The 7509-nt window shown below is 44.9% G+C and overlaps 1 long non-coding RNA gene across 1 annotated transcript; it reads right to left on the bottom strand.

Moving 5' to 3' along the window:
- Positions 1 to 1306: 1306 nt before the first annotated feature.
- LOC131816676 (uncharacterized) lies at positions 1307 to 5682 on the bottom strand. The gene is made up of 3 exons (XR_009348141.1): positions 5503 to 5682; positions 2524 to 2624; positions 1307 to 1495 (listed from the first exon to the last, which is right to left on the bottom strand). It is a non-coding gene; the product is annotated as an uncharacterized LOC131816676 (long non-coding RNA).
- Positions 5683 to 7509: the final 1827 nt, after the last annotated feature.

Below are 7509 nucleotides of genomic sequence, written 5' to 3' on the forward strand. Positions count from 1 at the left end.
CCATTTCGCTTTATAAATTCTGCATAAAGTGATCTGGAGCCCTTCCTCTGGAATATCACCTCTTTCATATTTTGGAAATCGTTCAAAACTTAATTTTTATCATCTCATTAGAATTCTGGATCATTCTAAATGAAGTAGGCTTTACCCTTTACCCCTTCTAATTCACATCCTTGTTTATTTCCTTCAGAACATTGACCATAATGTGTAGTAATCTTCTTTATTGTTCTATTATCTATTTCTTTCTCTAGGAAGTGAGCTTTGTTAAGGCATACATCCTGTCTGTCTGGTTCACTATTTTATCCCTAACACTAGCATGGCACCTGAGTCATGGTAGACACCTCCCAATACTTACCAGTGGAATGAATAAATTCATTCAGCGCCTCCTATTTCCCATTGGTTGGTTGTTGTGAAAATCAAATGGGATCTTTGTGATACTTTGTAAACTATAACGTTCTATAAATCTTAGCATCCAAGTGAGGTAGATACTGTTATTTTCCCTTTTTGCAGATTTAAAAAGTTTAAATGGCTTAGAGAAAGACAATTTAAAGGGTTCAAATGGTTTGTCAAGGCCCACACAGGCAGCAAATTGGCTGAAATCAGACCACAAACCAGGCCAGTTGCAATAATGAAGAACATGGACAAGAAATTGTAAGTCTATTTTTACCTCCCATCTTTTGTAATGGGGAAAACCAGAAGAGAGGGGCTGGCTTTCAGGATCCAGATGAGCTAGGATAGGCTAGGAAGGAGAATTGTCCTAGGCTTCAGTTCTAGATTCCATGAAAATTAGTACTAAATGCCATCATCCCATCTATTTGATAATCATAACAATCGTAGTTAACGTAATTGAATGTTTTCTGTGCCAAGTACTTTACATGAACTAATTTCTTTTGTCCTTGGAGCTCTATGAAGTGTATATTGTCATACAGATCAGGAAACTGAAGGACAGGAAGGTTAGGACACTTGCTGAAGGTCACACAGTTATGTGGCAGACCTGGGTTTGAAATTCAGAATTAAAATTCCTAACTACCACACTATAATGCATAGGCTCTGGAGTTGGACATGGGATTAGAGGTAAGACCCTGTGACTTACCTGCCATATGATTTTCAGCAAATTACATAATCTCCAAACCTCAGCATCCTTATATATAAATAATAAGCATAGTCACAACGTGGTTGTAAGGATAAATTAGATGATGCTTATGGAGAATATAAAACAGTTGCATATCAAGTGCTCCACAAATGTCACCTGTCTCCCACCCTGTCCACCTCATCATCACCCTTAACCAAATAACCCAAACAGTGTGGGTACTGTTGACAATGATGATTTATTAAAAGAAATGACTCTTTCCCCTTCCCCACCACATCTCTTGTAATCTCTACCCACAGACCCCCATTTTCATCTGTCTTCCTGGTCAAGGAGTTCCAGTTGTATCTTTGAAGACAGGAAGTGTTGAGAAATTATTAGGGAAGGATGACCTTCAAGATGAGTCTTCATCTGAAAAATGGACCAAAAAATTATACATGAGACCTGCTGTTTGGGGGACCTGGAATGACAGAATGCAATCAAGAGGGGATTGTTCTCAGTTTTGGGAATCAATAAGCACCTGAAAGAACCAGCAAGGCCAAAAGCATCCCAAGGATGTGGCTGAATTGGACAAATACTATATTCTGAACACAAATGGGTTACTTGTAAAGTTTATGTTGATTCTATTGTGTTAGTTATTATGTGGACTAATAAATACAGCTTAGTTTATAATCAAGGCTGAGTCATGGTAGCTTTTCATTATGCGTTTTCATTTGATGGATATATAAAATAAAGAAACGATCATGTGAGGACCCTGAAATATTTCTACAGGAAAGGGGTTCTCATAGGTCAATCTGGTAGTGTGCATCAGAGGTGGAAAATGAACATATTCTTTGGTCATAAATTATAATTCTTAGAATTTATCCCAAGGAAATTAATAAGGGCATATGCACACATTTAATATTCATTATAACCATATTAATAAACAATGAAATATTAAATGTGTATTAATGGGGGTTACTAAATATATGAGTATATATGGTGGACTTCTACAAGGCTGTTAAAGAATATTGGTATTGTTCAAAGTTGTTCACTTGCTATTTCTAAGTGAAATAATTAAGAAATCAAAATAGGCATAAGATCATCTCATTTCAATATATATGTTATGTATCTGTGTGTGTGTTTAAAACATGCACCAGAGTATTAAGCACCTATCATTTGGGGATGGGAGATAATGTGACTGGTTTTTATGTTCTTTTTGTTCAAATAAATAATCTGATTTCTTTCCTGGATATATGATGAGCTAGGATAGTGAAATTATTTTAAAGGTTTGGAAGGCACCATCCTGTGATAGATACTTCTTCTTGGGAAGGGTGTGAAGAGGGAAAGGCCACAGAGAGACAGGTTTCTATCCCACCCACTTCTGGGAAGTCCCATCAGAGCCAGCCAGCCTAGTGGGAACAAGGTTTGAGGAAGCAGGGAGGGCCTGATGTTTTTACCTGTCCTTAAACTGCAGCACAGACATGGCCACACCCATTGCTGACGCACCTCTCCCCTAGGTCACAATCCCAGTCGCCGCTGCAGACCTCAATGCAGGTGCCTGCATTAGAACAGACTGGCTGAAAAACACCCGGCTTTAAGCACAAGTATCAGAGAGGACAGCCCTTGACTCATTGAAAGAATCCGTTCCATTTTTGTTTTCCAGTTGAATAAAAAGAGAATTTGTAAATAGTTACTCACAGAACAACACTCATTAACATCTTACACATTACCGTTTAAAATGATGCATTCACATGACCACAATAAAGTAAGGCCCACTTTAACGAAGAGTGTAACTGTGTTTGCAGAAGAGAAGTACAAAGAAGTCCCCTCAGATGTCCCCACTTCCCTACTCTGCAGGGAAATGGGCAGAAAAGAGGAGATTCACATCTACCAAATGCCATCAAGGGTACCTCGCAGTCACCCTGCGCAGTGAGTCTGACTAGTCTCACCTTACAGGTGTGGCAGCTGGGGTGCACAGAGGTGAACTGCCCACTAGTAGGTACAGAAGTGGAATTCAACTGACACCTGCCTGGCCCCTGGGCCAAGCTCCCTCTGCCATCCCACTTGGTGAAGTAGATCTTGACATGATGAGCATATCTCCAAATTTCAAGAGGTCACTCCTGGCCTGAGTGGAGCCCTGCCCCCAGGTTCCCAGAGCCTCAGAGTTAGTCTTTGAGATCAAATGAAGTAGGTCCAAGAAACTGGTGAAGACCATACAGAAGCTTCAAGGTAAATGTATGCAGAGCTCTGGATGAATATGTGCTGTGGTTTTGCTTCTGCTCAGCGATTATCAGGAGTTTCTCTACCTGTTTCTGTGTCTAGACTTCTTTGGGCCTTTGTTCCTCACGGGTAAAATGGAGCTCTTGGATTGAGCAGGGAAAATGAAGTTCATTTTCCAGTGTCAGTCCTGATCCATAAAGATGACTCTCTGGGGGTGCCTGGGTGGCTCAGTGGGTTAAGCCTCTGCCTTCGGCTCAGGTTGTGATCTCAGGGTCCTGGGATCGAGCTCCACATCGGGCTCTCTGCTCAGCAGGGAGCCTGCCTCCCCATCTCTCTCTGCCTGCCTCTCTGCCTACTTGTGATCTCTCTCTCTCTGTCAAATAAATAAATAAAAAAGATGACTCTCTGATGCTGTGTTGAGAGGGCTGGCACCACCTGCTGAGAGGGCTCAGGCTGGCACCAAGCACGAGGCTCGGAAGGAAGAGAATGCTATCTAGCACTGTAAGACTGTAAGAACGGGCCCGGTGGGGTGTCTGCCATATACTTGCATCCCTCAGAGAAAGTCAATGCGATCCCTCCATGCTGCTATCCACTGTTGTTGATTTGTGGTGAGAAGATTCAAGACGTTGTCTCCACTCATAGCTGTTTGGTCATTCAGTAAATCTGTTGATTTCTTACAAAGTGCAAAGCATAGAGCTAAGTTATTCAGAAAATATAAAGATATAGAGTCATTACCTTAAAGCAGCATAGAGTCTAACGATGGAGGTAAGTAAGTCTTGTGTTGAAGGCACAAGAAACAGGGCAGTGTGGACAAGTGTCCTGAGAAGAGGTATATCCAAAGGAAAGGGGGTTCAGAGGAGAGAGGACATTACTTCCAGTAGATTGACTAGAAAAGGTGAGTCTTGACGTAGAGGAATCTTTTAAAGGCAGAATTCTCTTACCAGAGAATTACTGGTAAGAGTTCACAAGGGGAGAAATGTAACTGGGCCTGGCATAGGAAGAGGCATGCAAGGCACTTACAGCACAAAGTTTAAGGGGCACATGCACAGCCCTGAGAGTGAACATCTCCTTAAATACGGCACCCTGGGTGCCTCATCTCCTCACTCCTTGGCTGAAATACAAGGAATACGGGAAGACTGGCAAATAAATACAAGGCTTGGGAAGTAGAAGGGGGCAATTGGAAGTCAGGCAGGAAAAGTAGGTGGGGGGTAAAGTTATGGGGCCAGATCTTGAGGACCTGAGGAGTTTGGGTTTCACTTGCTAGAACAAGGGAGGGATAGGACTGTAGTTCACTTAAGAGAATTATTGTGGCATAAGGGTATAGAATGGACCAGGGTTCCATGAGTAAGCAAACCTCAGAAGCAATCCAGGGTCAGGAAGTGCTGTCAGGAAACCACACGGAACTGTCCCAAGCAAGGGGTAGTCAGGGCCAGATGGGCCATGTGGCAATGGGAAGTGGAAAGGCAGGAGCACATGCAAGAGACAATTTCAAAGAATGGACAGTATTTGGCAACTGGTTTAATGTGGGAGAGAACAGCACAGCAGAGAGAGGATTAGGAGTTGAAGCCAAGAATCTTTAGGGAGAAGTAAGAGCTCCAGCAACAATAATCCAGGAGAGAAGAAAAATCCGAGGACTGATGGAGTGGCAAACAATGCCAAGTGCTGCAGAGGTTACAGACTTTTGCTGTTGAGGAGGGTCAAGAGATGTGCCAGCAGATCCTGGGAGCGAAGTTTCTGAAGACTGATGGGGGCAGGAATGGTGACCATCTTTAGGAGGCAAAGGAAGGAGTTGTGGGGAAAGTTCGGGTAGAGAGTTAAGATTGCTCCTTTGAGAATGTTGGGGGTAAAAGGAAAAGCAGAGATTAAGATGATTCCCATAGAGCATGATCAGGAAACTATGTTCTCTTGTGACCTGATCTATTTGTAGCAAGAGACCAAGAAACCCATGGGGGAGAGAGATGCTGGGGAAGATGGCGGGGGGCTGATGAAGCAGCAAGAGGGAAGAGTGGAGAGTCCAGTGGAAAGGAAGACCCAAGGAAAGGAGGGGGAAAGAGTGGAGGCAGAAGGAGAGAGGTGCTGCAGTCAAGGTGGCTCCTGGACTAGAAGATCTGTCCTTCTTGCCTTCCTTCCCCCCACCCCCAGCGCACACCAGTCCCTGCCGGCCCACTTTCCAGCTCCCTCATGCAGAGAAAGGGTTGCCTTTTGCCTAGACTTACCCAGAAGTTGCCGTGGTCTCACCGCAGCCTGGAGCTCCTGTACCTCTGAGCTGAGGGTGAGGAGCATCGCCAGGAGGAGAAAACCCCCCAACTTCATGTTGCCTTTGGAAGTCTTCGGTAAAAATGCAGCAAGGCTGAGGACAGCTGCAATTTATGCTCTCCCGCCCACTGAGCTAGAACGCAAGCCCAGGGGTGGGACTAGGCACGTGAGAGCCTGAGCCCTGCCCAGAAACTACGTCTGAAGAACTCCCGCCTGGTAGGTCTTCTGAGGAAGGCCTTGTTGCCCAAGCCAGTCCTAGCCAAAGGAACTCCCTCCTCTGGCAGATGAGTAAGATTCTCCCAAAGCAGGAAAGCTGTGAGTGACAGAGAAAAGGGTGGAGTGGGGTGTGGGGGGGCACTAACTTATATTATGTACTTGATCCACGTGTTCCTTTTGCAACACAAGCAAATGTCTCCTCTAGGCCAGGCACCTGCTAGGCACAGATACAGCCTTATAGAAATTCCAACCTAGGAACTGGGCATTAGCCAAGGTGCAGCCCCCTGTCTCACTTCTCTGTGCCCTGCTCTGGGCCCTAGAGCTCTGGTACTGAGGACATGGAGAGTCAGGAGAGCCAGCAGGGGTGCTCCTAGGTCACCTGCTGCTGGGAAGGAGCCCCTCCGCCCCCCTTAGTCTCCTGTCTTGGTCTGATTTAGGCGGTTGCGGGGGTCTTTGCCTATATGAAGTACATCCTTTTATGGCCTAGAGTTTCACTTCATCTTGCCCACTTTCTTTTCTGAGAACCCTAACTCTCAACATACATGCTAGGTTCTTCCAGAATGTTTCTCATCAGGCAGCACAGAGTGGGAGGGCGGGGGCAAGGTGGCTGCTGTAACCAGCCAGCTGGGGAGGGAGATTTCATTTCCTCCTTCTTGTAAACACTCCTAAGCTAGACCAATGATTTCCTGAAACCTATACTCCCACTGGTTTTTTGGAAGAATACACCCTCCCTCCCCAGAGACAGTGCGGGCAGAGGAAGGCATGTGTAACTTCTGGCCTTGAGCATCGTGTCCCATAAGATGTCTTATTGGTAACGCGGGATAAGGATGACTGGGCTACTTGGGAATGGTAGGACGAGTTTGCAGAGTCTTACACCTCTGGGGAGAGGGCTGACTTCTCTTTGGAAAGTAGAGTCCTTAACATTTCACCAGGGGCCCTGCTTCCTAATTCTAAGGCTATGGAAAGAGACCCTCCCTATCATGCTTCCTTTGTCACAGTTCCTGAAATGCCACCAGTGAGAGGTCTTTTGGAAAAACACCTGACATCATAAACTGCTAGTACCCCCCGGGTAGGTTAAGAGGCCAGTTATAGGCTATTCATAAAGCAATTTCGCAAACTGCTTCAACTTGATCCTGCCTATCCCAGTGCTGAGGTTGGTGTCCAATTTCTGTAACAGTGTCAGAGCCAGAGAGAGATATTTGAGAGACCCTAAACACTGAAAAAATGATAGTGATGTTCTCCCCCATGTAATTCCAAATTTTAAAAAATGTTTCAACCGGAAATAAAAATCTATTTTGAAATAATTTTGAAATTTCAACAAAACTCAAATGTGTGTTGAAATTAAAACTAGTTTCTTTTTAGATGTTCTTTTTTCCTGATTTTATTTTGGGGGCCCTGTTTTGCCCCCAGTGTCCTAAGCACATGCTTTGTTTGTCCTTGGGGTCACTCAGAGCCGAGCAGGGCCTTCAGAGCCTGGGCAATGGGGTCCAAGCCTGCCTCCCTTCCTCTTGGCCCTGGCCCTCTGGGCTGCTTTGATTGCTGCCCCTTCCCTGGTACATCACACTCCTGCTCAAGCTGTTCCTTGAACTTGGAACACCATTTCCCTTTCTTTCCCTGCCACATCTCACCAGGCTCAGCACAAACCTCACTGCCAGAACCCTCCACAACCTCCACCCCCGGGAGAGGTAACTTTATACTTGTTTGGTCATAGCACTTCGTACCTTATATTTACAATGATCTATTATTATTTT

This window comes from Mustela lutreola, chromosome 15, assembly GCF_030435805.1.
Source record: "Mustela lutreola isolate mMusLut2 chromosome 15, mMusLut2.pri, whole genome shotgun sequence".
Lineage (NCBI taxonomy): Eukaryota > Metazoa > Chordata > Mammalia > Carnivora > Mustelidae > Mustela > Mustela lutreola.